The following is a 16,002-nucleotide window of genomic DNA, read 5'->3' on the forward strand; positions in this document are numbered from 1 at the left end:
ACAGGTGCCAGGTTGGCACAGCTGGGAAGATCCTTGGGTCCCTGCCCAAGCGCCCACCGCAGTAAGCTCTCTGATTCTGACCTTGGGGCTGAAATGTGCCCTGTCCCCTCTCTTCCTCAGTTCACTTTCTGTCCCAGAGACAGCCTGGCAGCCTTCCTTTCCCCACCTGGAGACCTCTCTGCTTCTCCCTGGCCAGATGCCCCCAGATTATGTCCACAAGGTCAGGGCCCCCCAGCCCGGTGGTCTCAGCCAGGCTGGGGCCAGACATAGACTCGGAGCCCACCAAGCAACCCTGGCCTTGCCACCCTGCCCACTCACCTTGGGCTATGGGTCTTCATCCTTTTCCCTGTCACCAAGCTGTCTAGAAAGTCCGTGCTTTCATGCCCCCACTGGGAGCTTGTGCTTCAAGAACCATCCCACACACAAACCAGCACCAACACTCTTTAAAGTCCGGGCAGAGTCAATGGGTTTTTAGGCCTTGGCTGATTGTCCTAAGCTTCTAGAATTCTGGGGCTCTCACATTCTGGTCTCCTTCTCCACACCTCTCCCCTCAGGTCCACATCCATGCTTCTGAACCCCCACCCCTACCCCACCTCTGCCCACCTACCCCATGCTCCAACCAGTCAACACCACTTGCTGTTCCTCTAAACAAGCCTGACTTCTGCTTCCACTTCTCCTCTGATGTGACTGGCTCTGCCAGGAAGGCTGGCCCCACCCCACCCCTGTCCCCAGAGGAGTGCTCATCCATCCGTAAGTCCCAGTCCAAATGCCACCCCCTCCATGAAGGCTTCTTGGCATTATGACCACCCCCACCAGCACAGTCGGTGCACCTCCTCTCTCATCAGCCATGTGCTGTCCGCTCAGCAGATGTAGATGGAGCACCTCCCGTGGACCAGAACTGTGCTGGGCCTGGACCACAGAGGCCAGCATGATGGACAAGGAAGGACTCTGCCCAGAGCCCTTGTGTCCCGTTCCTCACCCATCCCAGCAAGGAGACTGTCAGCTCCTGGTACTCGAGGCAAAGACTGCCTCCCCCGCTGCCTGGCCCACAGTCGGTGCTCACCGGTGGCCTGAATGGATGACGGCATGTGCTCCATTTGTCCCATATTGAATGAGCGAGGGAATGAATGAGTAAATGAACAGGATGGAATGTATCAGGGAGTGGGAACAGGCCTTGGCTGTGGGCTCATTTAAAGCAGCAAATGGTGGGAGAAATCTCTTTCACCCCAGAACCTGTAGGATTCCATCCCAGAGACAGATGTAGTCTTCTTTTGGCTTGGGGAGTTGGGGGACGGTCAGGACAGAAGATGCCCAGGCGTCTCAGTGCCTGGTGTGCCTGCACTGCCCAGAGAGACCTGGAGTCCAGCCAGGATGTCCAGCCGGATGTCCAGGTCAGCCAGCCCTGCAGGTGGCTGAGGCCCAAGCCGCCCACGCACGGCTCCAGAGGCTTCCAGCTGAGAGGCTGCGTCTGGGCCTGCTGCAGGAGGGAGACAGAGGCACAACCGCATCAAAAACTGCTCGTTCTCCAGGCCCTCCATGGGGGCTGTCGGGTTTCTGGAGAGACCCTTCGTTATATGATACACCATTAAGAAGGTGTCGTGAATCCTTGGAAACGGCGCTGGTTGGCAGGTGCACAGTAGCTGCTCGCTTCCTGGGGACCCAGCGAGACCCAAGCATCGGGGTCTCTGCCCACTGAGGGTCTTTCAGAAATGAGCCAACACGTGGCTGGAAAATTGGACTCCGTTTACGCAAATGCAGTTTCCCCCCAGCCTTCCAGGGCTGCATGTGCAAAGGCGAGCTCCCTGAGCTGGGCCACCGTGTCCCCGCGGCCCCAGGAAGGGCCCCACACCTTGTCCGCGTCTCCCTGTGCGCTGAGGGGCTCGCAGGAGGAGGGCGCCGGCCAAGGGCTGTTTTAGAATCTAACTTCCCTGTCTCCCCTCCTGCCGGCAGGCCTGTGCCTTCTAGCACTGCTCTCTCGCGCTGGGGGCTCCTAGGAAATTGAGGAGACACCCTCAATATGTACCGTGCCTTCCCCAGACGCCTGGAAGGGGTGGAGTGACAGGCTAGGAAGGAAGCTACCTCCTGCTTCGGGAAACTGCCTTTCCACTTTCTTCCCAATTCTTTCTCACAGCAACTTCTTTGAAACTCAGTCTTGCCCTCTGTATAATGGGCATGTAAAGTGGCAGTTTATCCTCCCCCGCCCCCACCAGCCCCGCCCTGCCCCGCCTGGGCTCTTATGAGGATTGCAAGTGAGACATGGCTTCTAGAAGGGTTACCCCAGGGCCTCGTCCACGTTGCCAATACTTTCATTTCCTTTCCTCTCTGGGATTTCTTCCTGGTCTTACTCTCCCACCAGTCAGGCTGCATCTGGGCAGCTGTGTTCTTGGCATTTCCCCATGGTGGCCATGGCCGCTCATAGCCCCCAGACCTGCCTTCTAGCCTCCCCCAGGGACCCCGTTTCCCACAGCACCCAGCCTGGGTGTTGGCTGAAGAATTGACTCATTGCCTTAACTTCGTCTGAGGTCCCAGGTCAGTTGGCACCGCGCTGCGAGGCTACTCCCCCACACATGCTGTCCCCTCAGATGGTACAGACAGGCTGTGTGGGCTGAGGGCACCGGACAAAGAGACAAAGTCCCCAGGCCTGGATGCCAGCTCTGCCGCCCACTCCATAAGGGCCTCAGCCTGTGACCCTGCTGTCACACACATGGCCAACACCCACTGCTTGGGTCCTGCACACAGTGTTCCTGGGTCGCTGGCTTAGGGTCTGGCTTTGCCCACAAGTCCCGGGGGGTAGGGACCAAAGCTGCCTTGTTCCTTGTTATGTTCCTGAACACAAAGAACAGTGGCTGAAAGAGCTCTTCAAGAGTAACGACAGCCAGGGGTGGCTGGGTGGCTCAGCTAGCTAAGCCTCAGACTCTTGATGTTGGCTCAGGTCATGATCTCAGGGTCGTGAGACCCAGTCCTGCTTTAGGCTCTATGTTCAACACGGAGTCTGCTTGAGATTCTCTCTCTCTGCCCCATCCCTGTCCTTTCTCTCTAAAAATAAATAAACAATTGAAATCTTAAAAAAAAAAAATAAAGTACTAACAGCTAACGCATGTCAGGCCATATAATATCTGCCGGGTGTTATTCTCATTGCCTTTCATGCATTTGCTCTGGGAACCCTCAGGACAACCCTATGAAGGAGGCAGGCCTTATTAGCCCCATTTTGCAGATGAAGAAACTGAGGCCCAGAGTTTTTGCATCCTTTGCTCCAGGTCATACACTCATAAGGGATGCAGCTGGGGCTTGGACTCTGGTTTCAGAGACTGGGCTGGTAACCATAGAGCCTTATCCCTCCTGCCCTCATACTTATTGCAGAACGAGTAAATGAATGGCCTGGTGGGGGTCACCTCCCAACCTTGACCAGGTCTTGGCATCTTTATCTAACAACATGAAGAGCTGGGCCTGGAGAGCTAATCCTCTCTCCCAAGTTGAAAGTCCAGAAGACATCGAGGGGTTCCAGCTGTTCCAAGGGAACAGAAGATGTGCATAGGTTCCCAATCTTAATGTTCTCATTTCAAGGGGGGGCCAGGAGTCTGACTTTTAGGCCATTTCCAGAGGCATCACTGAAGTTCCCTAGGGGATTTTCTCATTTAAGCTCCATAGAGACCTTATGAAGCAGATAACTTCACTTTATAGGAGAGGAAACCAAGGCCCAGCCCAGAGAGGTAAGAGAAATTTCAAGGTCACACAGCAAGCTGGTGGCGCATTTAGGATTTGAGCCCTAGCCGTCTAGCTCCAGGACGTGGGCTGTTAACTGTGTCCTTCTGCTGCCTCTTGGCCAGATCCGGGGGCCAAGGCCCCATCAATGGCCCCCAAAAGCCTGCTTGCTGTCATTCAGAGGCTGCCATCCCTGGCACCGACTGGGGCAAACACGCCAGGTTCCACACCGCACTGGCTCCCTGACTGATGTTCCTTCCCCTGTTCTAGCAGCCACGATGGATCCATACCACCATCTCCTCCTACAGAGTCGGAGCATTTGAAGCAACCCCCACTGGGAAATCATCTGAGCTAAGAGGCAAACAGAACATTGCGGACACACAGAGAGGCCTCCAAATGGGTCTCAGGGGTAACAGTGTAGGAGAAACTCGGAACAGGTTAGCCTGTCCCTTTATCCAGGGAGGGCTTCCATTGGTGAGAAGGTAGCTTAAGGTTAATGGGGAATGGGGGCGGGCAGTGGAAGGAGCTGGGCCCAGGATACAGAGTCCCCACCGCCAGCCAGGCTTAAGGAGAGAGGATTTAGAGGCTCCTGACACTTAACAACAAACTGTCACTGAATCAGGCACTGCGCTAAGCAGTTTATGTGGATTAGTGCACTGATTCCTCATGAGCTTATAGTGCTTCTCTTTTCATTCATTCTTTCTTTTTCCTTCTGCAGATGATCTGCGTGGACATAAGAGAGGGGAAGGAACTGGCCCAAGGTCACAAAGCTGGTCAGTGATGGGTGTGGGACTGGAAGTCCGGCGGTCTCTTTCCTGTGCCTACGCATCTGCCTCTGTGCCACACTAATAGTGTCTCACGTGCTCAGAAGCAAGACAAAAACCTCCTCTTAGAGGCCAAGATGCAAAGGGGCTGGGGGTTTCAGCAACAGAGACAAGAAGACAACCAGCGGAGGACAAGAAGGTAGAGAGAGGAGGCCAGGAGCAAGGTTCTCCTCCCTGGTCAGCCAGCCTGAAGGTCAAGAGCTCAGGTTCTGGAGTCCCAACAGTTAGGTTGGAAGCCAGGCTCTGACTTGTACCTCTGAGTGACAAGGACAAGTCACTTCACCTCTCTGAGCCTCAGTTTTCTGATCTGTAAAAAGGGCACAGTAGCAGGCCTGCTTTGAGTGTTACCATGACATAGTAAGCGCTAAGCACCGTGCCTGGCCTGGAGTCAGTACTCCCCGCATCTGCACAGGTATATGTGACTCAGCTCGGGTGCTCAGGGGGTGACCTCAAGCCATGTGGACGAGAGAGGCTGGCTGGCTTCTGGAGGTGAGCGGGGAGCTTTGGCCTGTGTGAGGGAAGACTGGCTGAGTGGCAAAGCCATTCAGGGCCAGACCTCCCGACAGGCTCTTGAGGAGTCTCTTAGAAAAGACTTCAAGGTTCAAAGAATTGAAAATGATGGAAGTTAAAGTAGTGAGCAGATTCTAGTCTCTGACCAGGTGACACTTTCACATCTACCACTGTGCCATTAAAGTATGAATACTGAGCATCCGTGTCTCCTATGGAGTAATTTAAAAGATGCTTTCACATCTGTGAATTAATTGGAGCTCTATGAGTTGAGGCAAAATAAAAATTATTATACCCATTATGAGGATGGGGGACTGAGGTTCAGAGGGAGAAGGGACACAGGAGATCCGGAGCTCCTACAGCAGAGCATTCTCTATGCTATGGGCCAAAGGCCCATGTCCCCGCCAATCCATATGTGGAAACACTAATCCCCACTGTGATGGTATTTGGAGATGGGGCCTTTGGGAGGTAATTAGATGTAGATGGAACCACGTAGGTGGAGCCCTATGATGATGTTATGTGAAAAAAGGAAGAAGCCAGAGCTCTCTTTCTCCCCACAATGTGAGGACACAGCAAGAAGGTGCCCAGATGGCTGTAAACCAGGAAGAGGGCCCTCACCAAGAAGCCAACCATGCTGGCACCCTGATCTCAGGCTTCTGGCCTCCAGAACTATCACAGGTAAATTGCTGTTTACACTACCTATTCGAGGGTATTTTTTTTTTTTTACAGCAGCCTGAGCTAATTAAGGCACTATAGAGACTCTCCAGATGCATTGCTAGGTTGGGTTGGAGGATGGCAGGAGATGATTCCACTGGCCACAGGGTATTCAGTGGCCAGTGTTGGGAGCTAAGAGGCCCGAAGGGATTCAGTCCAAGATAATCCTTTCTCCTCCATTTTCTGTTTGCACTGTCATAATGGCTCTGATGCCCCTGTCTTGAAAAAGCCCACCTGTGTTCTTCACACTATTGGGCAGACCTTTCCATTTCTCCTCTGGGCACTTGGTAGGCTGTCCCCTAGCAAGTATAGCTGTGTGTCTTCCTTTGGCCAATGAACTGAGTGAAAATGAGGTGTGTCACTTCTAGGAGGAAGCTTTCAAAGCTGATGTGTACTTGGCCATACCTTCCTTGTTCCCTGCCACTGTGATCATGGGGACTGTTGTCCACAAGGAGCTTCTGTTATCCTGGACCCAAGAGTGACTGTCTTTGTGATAACATGCATGACCCATTTTGGTTGTACAGCAGGAGCAAGAATGAAAACATTGCTGCTTTTTGGTGCAGCACCACCTAATCTAACTTGGCTAATAGGGCCGTAAATATTTGGGTCTCTGAGCAAAGACACTGGTCTAGAGACAGAAACCACAATATTGGAAAAGGAGTAAGAGGTGGAGAAGGGGGACTTGGCCAGTGGGTCCACTAGAATATAAGCTCCATGAAGGCAGAGGTTTTTCTATATTTCATTAATGATTGTACCCCTGGTGCTTAGAAGAGTATCTGGCAATTAGCAGGTGCCCATTAAATGAATAAATCATTGAACAACCTCCATATTTCCTCAATAATTGGACCAGAACAAGACCACTTCAAGTGAATCCACTTAAGACAGGGACCATAATTTCACATGAAGTAGTGAGTGAAAAAAAAGTTTTCAACTGAGATTTTATTTTGAAAAGTGAAACTAAAAATATGAAAATGGAATTTTATATTGGACCAAAATAAGATTATAATTACGGCCATGTGCTAAACATTTCCACAAACAAAGATCAAATCAAGTATTGATTGGGTTGGGGGAAGATAAATTTCTTGTGCAAAATCATATGCTAACATGATATGACATTTTTTCACTTTTTGTTTCACCATCACAGTGTAATGATTCAAGTTTCCTATCATGAACTCATCGTTGCCAAGTTTCCCTTCTGTGGTTGACTGGTCTACCTCTGCTGGATTCTCATTCATCTGTGACTTTTGTGTGGGATTAGAAGAGCCCTCCGATGTCCTCTTTGGTTGGCTTCATTAAATCCTACAACATTCACAAGATTTTGGTTTCATTCTGTGATCCTTCAGCATTGTATGTTCAGCTGCTGACACGGCCCCAAACTCAAAGAGAGCCTGATGGATATAGATATTAAGTGATGCGCAGGGATGGAGGCCAGCATCGAGCAAGGAGGGATGTTCGGGTGGGGACTACTTTTTAAGTGGTCAGTTCATTCATGTTCTTCTAATAGGGTGACTTTTTAAAAATCTACAACCTCACATCTGTGGGGTCTCAGATAATGATTACTGAGACCTCTTTATGGGATCTGAACAAGGAACAGGGGATATATGGCCAACCAGATGGACCCCTATGCTCCAGTTGCTCTCACCCATGGTTCCTTTCTAGGCTGTGCTGAGAGCATCCGTTCAGCTGCTTGTTCTGACCCTGCATTCTTCACTATCTCTGGAGTGGCATCCATGAAAGGAACTACCTCGTGTCTGTGGCCCCACAATGTGAACCCCATGTAGTTGTAGGAAGAAAAGTTTTGTACTAGGATCACCTGGAACTCCAGAACATTCACAGTGCATAATCTAGCAAATAGTTTCAAACTGATTGATTCCCAGATCTCAGTGGGGATTCAAAAAGTGACAATTTAACTCCTCGGATTCATAAATTTGTCTTCCTGGGGTCCCCATCTGACCAGCGCTTCCTTGCTTCAGGACTGCTAGTAGCTTTGGTTGAAGCCCAACTTCTTTGTGTCAAATTCAGGCTCCCCGATGGTCCACTTCGGCTGCCTCATCCCATGTTACTCCTCCCTTCTTAACCCTATGTTCCTGGCAAGGCAACGTGTTTGTTCCACCCTAGGCCCCCGTGAACACCCAACTCCCAACCTCCTTGTCCTCTGGGCCCTTTCAAGTTTCACCTCCTCCCTGAAGTATTTCCTGATTCCTTTATCTGGTGTGAGGCTCCCTCCCCTGAACCTCCCCAGCCATATCCTGCTGTAATCACCCGCTCCATGATGGTTCTAATATCTCCACAGGGGTGACACATAAGCCCTCCTCATTCTGCTTCTGTCCTGGCACTGGGCCCATAGCACACGCTCAGGAGCATCCCTTGCTTCATTTTTGGTGCAATGGCTCTGCTGTTCACTAGGTGACCTTAAACCTAGCGCTTGGAGGTCTCCAAGACTCAGTTTCATCAGCTATAATATGGGTATTAAATAAAATACCAGGGGTAAGGTCCCTGGCAAGGGAACAACACAAGGCAGGGGAGACACGAGGTATGGGTACCTCCTTCCATCTGCCTCTTTTCTCTCTTTTGCAGACTCACTCCTCCATGAGGTTTGGAGGAGAACACTCCTCAAGGGCTCACCTCAGACCTTCTTACCTCTGTCCTAAAGTGGTTGACTTCTGCCCTGCTCCAGTGTATGAGCAGCTGACTCACACGTGTGTCTCTCCAGCTTGGCCCCACCCCCACACCCCATCCCTGAGAAACCCCTTTGCATTCTCCTCTTGGCTAGCTCAAGGAGGCCTCAAGTCCAAGTGTTCTTATCCTGGGCATTATTTTACATAATCTTGGCTGGTTGATTAAAGTTCATCTCCATTGTGGAGACTGCAAGCTATGGAGGATGGGGACCCAACACTCAGCACAGAACCTGGCATAAAGTTGGCATCTAGTGCCCGAATGATTGTTATGCTTTTCCCTCTTTCCACCCTAGCTTGTCTGTTAATTCAAACTGACCTACCTGATGCCTGTTGACAAAGATCTCCTGCCCCTCCTAACCTGTACTCACACCTCCCGTCTGAATGAAACCTTCCCTGATCCTCTGTGTCCATCCATTTGCCCACACCCCACCCCCACATTGTTGTCTCCAAGTCCCGACTCCAACACCTTCTTCACAAAGCCTTCTTAGACTCACACTGAATGCACCTGATCCCAACCTCTTCTTCCAGAGGGCCTCATATATCAGCCATGCTGCTAGGTGAGTGCCCCCCGAAGAGCACTGATCGGGGTTTCATGGTGGAGTGCCCAGTGGTCGCATTCTCTTAAAGGATGTTAAAGGGGATGCCAGAATTTGTTCATCCCTGGTGACCTAGAGCCACCCTCTGTGCCTTAAGCACACTGGGCTGTCCTTAATGCCCGCAGGGAAGTCTGTTGATTTCTTGCTGATGGTAATCCTCTCCTTGGCATTGCCAAACTGGGGACACCAGTGAGACCATGAGAAATCTAGATTGGCTTGGCCTTGGTTACCCTGGCCATGTAGGTGGAGCGACTCAGCCAGAATGTGCTAGCAGGAATGCACTGACCCAGTAGAAAGCACAGCTTGAACCCTGAGGTCAGGGTCCTGGAGGAATGGCTAACCTGGAGCCCCTGGGTGGGATTCTACTGTCCTCATTCCTCCAGGGCTGATTCCTTTCCCTGTGGAGTCAGGCCCCTGCAGAACCATAGTCAGCATCATTTGTTGATGAAGGAGAGGCCAGGGGACCAGTATAGTGCCCACTGAGAGCGGCGTACAGTGAGGGACACCAGCAGGCACAGAGGGTTGCTTCTTCCCTCTGGCTCAGGATGACTTTGCTAACAGCACATTCCACCAGGCAAATCAATGGCTGGTGACTGGAATCTCTACCGAGAGCTTAGTCTGGCCTGGTTTGGGGATTAGTCCTCACACTATTTTCTGCAAGGCCACAGACCCCTCATTACGTACTCCCCAGGCTAGGAACCTTGGCCTGTCTCATGTCCAAAAAGCAGTGGGGTCTGCAGTCCACCCATCAGAACACCCACTCATCTCCCCTTTGGCCCTGGGTCACCAACTGTGTGGGGTTGGATGGAAAGCAGCACTCCTCCTGCAGGAGGACACTAACAAATCTGGGTGATGAGGGGACTGCATGCAGGTACCACATCAGGCCTCAGGGATCCTGCCCAGCAGCCTCTGCGTTGGGTTCAACCCACAATTGTACATGTGCATGTGTGTGCGTGCACACGCATGTGCCCCTACACTCTTAAATCCCTGCAGGCACAGGGCACCCCACACAAGTACCCCAAACACGTGAACACATTTATACATGCGCCACTCCCCACCCCCTCCCCTTACCAACTTATGGAGCTCACTCCATACATATCTCTGGCCTCCAGGGTCACATATGCCCCATACGCTCCCACACATCCTGTACACCACATATGCACGTGCTCAGCGTTCCCCAAATCCAGCTAACCAAGGGAACCTCCACGCTCTCTGCTTCCCATCCTGTGCAGGAGGGTAGGAGTTCAGCCCGTGCCCTCTGAGCCTCTGCCCAGTTCCCCGGGACCTGCCTGGGTTCAGACAAATGAATCTGGTTCAGACAAATGATCAGGGTCCTATGCCAGTAGAGGAGAAGAGGAAGAAAGCTCTGCTTCCTCTGAAGACTTCTAGAAAGAGAGAAAGAAAGAAAGAAAGAAAGAAAGAAGAAAGAGAAAGAGAGTAAGAGAAGAAAGAAAGAAAGAAAATAAAGAAGAAAGGAAGGAAGGAAGGAAGGCAGGAAGGGGAAAGAGGAGTAGGAGCAGAGACACGGGAAGGTGCCTGTTGCGCCTGGAGGGGGAAGGGGAGGGGAAGGTTCTGGCCTCCTCCCCACCAAGCTTCCACCAAGCCTCCGCTGCTGCGCGGTGGTGCGGAGGAAGCGTCGCGTCGGACAGACCTGTTGGGGCTGCAGATGTAACGCCAGGGCTTCCAGAGGCGCTTGACGTGCTAGCGGACACCACAGCCACACTTGGGCCAAGTCCCCCACGCCCGCCCACCTCCCAGGACCCCTTCTCCATCCTGGAGCCCTGCTTACCTGGCAGGAGACGGGGGACATGTGTGGCACTCGGCCGGTGGCTTTGGGGACGGTCACACGCCAGGCACCTGGAGGGCAGCCAGCACGAGCCAGGCAGCCAGGGATGGACCGCCTGCAGAGCCTCCTGGCAGCCCTGGGGCTCCAGAGGACAGACAAGAGATGATGGGGACCCGGAGATGATGGAAACAGGTGGCTGGGATGGGGGGTAGGAGGGAGGCTGAGACAGGGAAGAGAAGGAGATGCGGAGAGAATCACACACAGAAGAGAGAAAACACAGAGAGCTCCAGAGAGAGAGAGAGAGAGAGAATGAGAGAGAGGGAGAGGGAGGGAGTGAGAGAGAGAGAGAGAGGATGTGAGAGAGAGAGGATGTGAGAGAGAGAGAGAGAGAGAGTGAGAGAGAGTGAGTGAGAGAGAGAGGGAGGGAGGGAGGGAGGAGGGAGGAGGGAGGGAGGATTCCAGCAGCAACATGTGGTCGTGTTCCCTCTCACTTTGAAAGCTGGAACATCCTGAGCCCCATCTTCTTCTGACCCCCTCCCCTAGTGCAAACACACTGTACACATCTCGATGCACACAAGCACACGCACTTGCATCTCCAGCGGCACCCAGGGGCACCTGAATTCCTCATATGTGCACCCACACGCACGCCCTGATGCCCACACACTCAGGACAGCACAGCAGCCAGCCCCTCATCCTCCCACGAGCTGGACCAGCGCTTACCTGCCCCAGAAGCAACACGTGTCTGGGCAAGTGGTCTCTTTGTCCACAGCCCCGGAGGCTGCCTCCCTGCACCCAGAGTGGCTGGAGGGGGTGCCCAGTGCCCGCAGCCCTGGTAGCTGGCTTGATGGATGCCCACATGGCGAGAGCTGTTTAGGTGGCCTGCAGGAAGCAGAGCCATCTGTTTTGTCAGAGCGTAACCATGACAATCACCCCTTGCGCACACCGCTGGTGCTGCTCCCCCCTCACCCCTTCCCTCCCCCTCCTCTGGAGCACTGGAGGAAGCAGGAGGCCACTTAGCAGTCTCTGCTAATTCCTGCTGGGACTGATGGGAAGGGCCTGGCCAGTGATAACAGGCTTGCGGGCAGCCCCTCCTTAAGGGAATGGGGCTGCCTCGGGGCCCTTCAGCACTGTGCTGTCCCCTCTCCCTGGGACCAGAGCAGAGCTGGCTCCCTGTCCCCTCAGAAAGTCCAAGCTGTAGGTCCATCAGGGAATGTTCCCTCCAACTTATCCCCTAAACCACGTTGCACACAAGGCTCTAGTGACTGTGGTCATGGGCAGGTTCTCTGCCAAGACCTTTGGCCATGTCTGTGCAGCCTTAGAGCCCCGAGCCATCACTTCCTGCCCTTGGTCATGCAAAGCCACAAGGGAAATTGCTAGGCTTTCAGGTGCAACTCCAGGAGGCATCAGATTAGAGGTCCAGCCTCTGGGGTACAAAGTTGGGCCACCCAGAGAACCAGAGGCCTATTGTATTGGAGACAGGTAGATCTGGAAGCAAGAGGTCTTCCAGGGGGGTCTGCGAAACCTAACTTGGCGTTGAGAGTTAAGGAGTCCGGGGCTGAGAAGGTGGGTGCCCCCGGAGAACAGAATGGAGCCAACAGTCCCACCTGTGCGCCTCTCACTCAGCCCTCCTGCAACCCTGAGAAGCGGGGCTTAATCCCGACGTGATGGAGACACAGCAGTTCAGGAAGTGAGTGACCTGCCCGAGGACACATTGTAGGAGGTGATGAGGATGGATTCAAACTCATGCCTGTCGGATTCTGACACCTAAGAACTTCCCACTACACCTCGCTGGACTTTTCAAGCAGTTCCCGTGTGCCAGGCACCGCACGTGAGGCCTGGGAGGAGGGCACGCTCGATGGGAGGTAGATGGGAGGTCCCTCCTCATTTCAAAAACAAACCCAGAAAAAAAACAAAACAAAACAAAAAAAACAAAAACAAACCCAGAGAGGTGAAGTAACTTGCCCGAGGCAAGTGGGAAAGCAAGTGGGAGAGCCAAAATTCAAGTCCAAGTCCGAGTCGGTCTCTCCACCCTGCCTTCGTTCACCACGCACATCGGGTGGCATCCAGGGCAGAAGGCTTATCCCTTTTCTGGACTCTCTGCCTAAGGAGGGTCAGTCTGAGGGTGGGACAGGGACAGTGGGCAGATGCAATGGGGTAAGGGAGGTGTGAAAGAAGCAGAGATGTCACCTGGGGTCCGAGGCATGTGATCTTAGTCAGAAGCCTGAGAAGGGACAGTTCCACCATTAGAGAGTCACATCTTAGGATTCCCCGGAGCTCAAAGTCCCCCCAGACCTTCATGAAGTGTCCTTCTGAAACCCCAGGTCTTTCCCATCGCTGCAGGTGTCAGCCAGCTGAAAGGGAGTCCCTAGAAGGAGAATTTTGGAGACTGGTCTAGAGGGAGGGATCTGGGAGGGTGCTGGGCAAGGGGAATGGAGGGGTGGAGAGGGACCGGAGCTAGTGCGAGCAGAACGCCTGTGACTTGGCTCATGTTCAGCCTGGATGGCCTCTGAATGCCAGCTGGGGTGTCATAGCACAGATGACAGTAGAAGAAGTTTGGGGAGTGCGGCGCCACATTTATCACACGGGGGATGAACCCAGATATAAGGAGGAATTCACTTCAGCTCAGTGGCTCACCCACAGGGAGGGGAGCTTTGGGTCCGGAGCTAGGAGGGGGTGCTGAGGAGTGAGGCGTGGATTCCAGGAACCTGGCCAGTGGGAAGAAGCACAAGGGTTTCCAACCAACTTTCCTTCCACTCCGCCATCCCCCTAAAGCCTTTTGTCCCCAACACTGTCTTAGCGAATGCTCGAATGCTCGTGATCACCCAGGCAGCCGGGGGCATCAGCCCTGCTTTGGAGGGGTGGGGGGCCGAGGCTGAGAGGTGCCAGGAGCCACTTTCCCCTGCAGGTAACTCACTGGGGCTTCAGGGGCACAGCTAGTAGAATTCCCAGCCTTCCCCAAAGCCCAGTTCTCAGGCCCCATGGAGCTCAAGATCTCTGCCGTTCAGGCCACTTCCAGAGTCATCCTTTCTATTCAGCCGTCCCATGTCTGGAGTTTGCATTTGAGGACCAAATTCTTGGGGATTCAAGGTCAGCCTGGGCGCGTGGGGATAAGGCCATAAGGAGAAACGTGGGGTGGCAGGAGACAGAGGAGCTGAGCCCAGGACTGGGTGGGGAGAGACGCCCGCCAGCCGGGAGATGTTTCCCAGAGCTGCCTCTGCTCGAAGCCCTAAGACTTCCTTCCTCGTTGTCTCGGGTTCCCAGGGTTGCTGTGACAAATGACCCCAAACTGAGCAACTTAAAAGAACAGGCACTTATTCTCTCACAGTTCCTGAGGCCGGACGTCCAAAATCAAGTGTCCACAGGCTCTTGCTCCCTTTGAGGGTTTAGGGACGCAGCCTTCCCTGCTGCTTGCACCCTGCCTGGGTGGCTCCTGGCGATCTCAGCCTCTCGGCCTTGCTCTGCTTGCAGCTGGTGGCTGGACCCTGTGTCTGTGTCACACAGCCCCACACAGGTGTGTCTCTGTGTTTTGGTGTGTCTGTCTCCAAACTCCCCTCTCCTTTCTCTTATACAATCACCCGCCACTGATTAGGGCCCATTTTCATCACCTGATTACACTGCAAAGACCTTATCCCAAAGAAGGTCACACACCAGGGGCTAGGACTTGGACAGATCTTTTCAGGGGACACAATTCAACCCAGAAAAGACATTCAGAAGGTAATAGAGAAAGACGTGGGATGGACATGACTCCAAGAGGGCAGTGCTCTGGATTTCTAGAAATTAGGAGAGGAGAAGAAAGCAAGTGGCAGTATAATAAGATAGTTAAATGTGCACTCGGGTACTGGACTGCCTGGGTTCAAGCCCTGACTCTCTTATTTCCTGGCTGTGTGCCTTTGGGGAAATCACTTAACCTCTCTGAGCTTCAGTGTGTCCCCTCTGTAAAATGGGGGTACTCGAAGTGTTATTACGATAATTAAATGAGTTAACACTTGCAAAGCCCTTAAGATGGTATGGCGCTTAGTAAGCATCACATGAGTGTTAAAATAAGCATTAAGTGGTCCGCAGACCAATGTTGCTGTTTCATCGGTGTGAAAACTCAGACCCAGAAAGGGGAGATGATATTCTCTAGGTCACCCAGTTGGGCCAGCTGGGGTGCAGGGTTGCCCACAGGGTAGATTAAGTCTCTTTCCCGTATCTTGAGCAGTTGGAGAAATCAGGGGGATGGTCCAGCGGGGTGACAAGAGAGGAAGAGGTGGGTGTAGAAGGGAAGAGGGGACCCCAGTGAGGACCGAAACAGTAGGTTCCTCATGTCCCCAAACACACACCTCTTTTCCCACCCAGCCCTCTGTTTGCAGAACTGGAAGCAGTCAGGCAACTGTTTCTGCCCACACGGAGGAAAACAAGCCTCCGGAGTGTGTAATCAACACAGTCTGGGTGAGAAGGGAAAGCTAGTCCTCCAGTGACAATCAGGGAAGGTCTGGCTGGGGTAACAAGCGGCGGGTTGGCTCTTTCCCCAGAACACCCTGGGCCTGGTGGCCAGGCTGGGCACACAGTGCATGTTAGAGTGCCCCTGTCTCAGACCTAATTCCTGAGGGGGCTGGATGCAGCTGTGAATGGCTGTGGGGTGCAAAGGGGACCAGGTCCCAGCTTTGGAGGCCGTGGGCGCACAGATGCCACAACCTCGGCAACAGACTCATGACCTCCCTCCCTTTCTTTACCTCCCCTCCCAGCCCCGCATCTGCTGCAGGAAATAGTGAAATCATCTGCGGTCGTCATATCCATGCTCTGTGCCCTGTCACTTGGCAGCTGTTTCTCTAAAAAGGTGGACAGAGCCCCCACCCCTTCACCTTGGCTTCGGGCCCCATGACAACCAATGGGATGCTGAAGGGCATGACGTCACTAAAGGCTTGCAAAGTCGCTCGCCTGATGGCGCTTGTTCTCTTGTGCCTCTGTCCTCGTTGCCATGAGAAGAACATGCCCAGATTGATGCACTGGTGCCACGAGGAGGATGAGGAGCACACCGAGCAGGACCAAGCCCCACCCCAGTCAAGGCCGGACGAGATCGGGCCAACTCTTAGCTGAATAAATGCTTGTTATGGTCAGTCACTGGAATTGGTATGGGTTGGTTAGTGGCTTTTTCTGACCATAACTAAAGGATAAGCTACTTCTTGTAGATTTAGGCTTCCTGATTGCCTTGT

The 16,002-nt window shown here is 53.1% G+C and overlaps 1 protein-coding gene across 1 annotated transcript in view; it reads right to left on the reverse strand.

The window, feature by feature from the left end:
• VWA5B1 (von Willebrand factor A domain containing 5B1) overlaps positions 1 to 10,965 on the reverse strand; it is a 58,145-nt gene extending 47,180 nt beyond the window's left edge. Inside the window, exon 1 of the mRNA XM_041764828.1 lies at positions 10,811 to 10,965. The gene's annotated coding sequence lies outside the window, so the exon portion shown is untranslated. The remainder of the gene's footprint in view (positions 1 to 10,810) is intronic.
• Between the last annotated feature and the right edge of the window lie 5,037 nt (positions 10,966 to 16,002).

The sequence above is a fragment of the Vulpes lagopus genome, chromosome 8 (genome assembly GCF_018345385.1).
Source record: "Vulpes lagopus strain Blue_001 chromosome 8, ASM1834538v1, whole genome shotgun sequence".
Classification (NCBI taxonomy): domain Eukaryota; kingdom Metazoa; phylum Chordata; class Mammalia; order Carnivora; family Canidae; genus Vulpes; species Vulpes lagopus.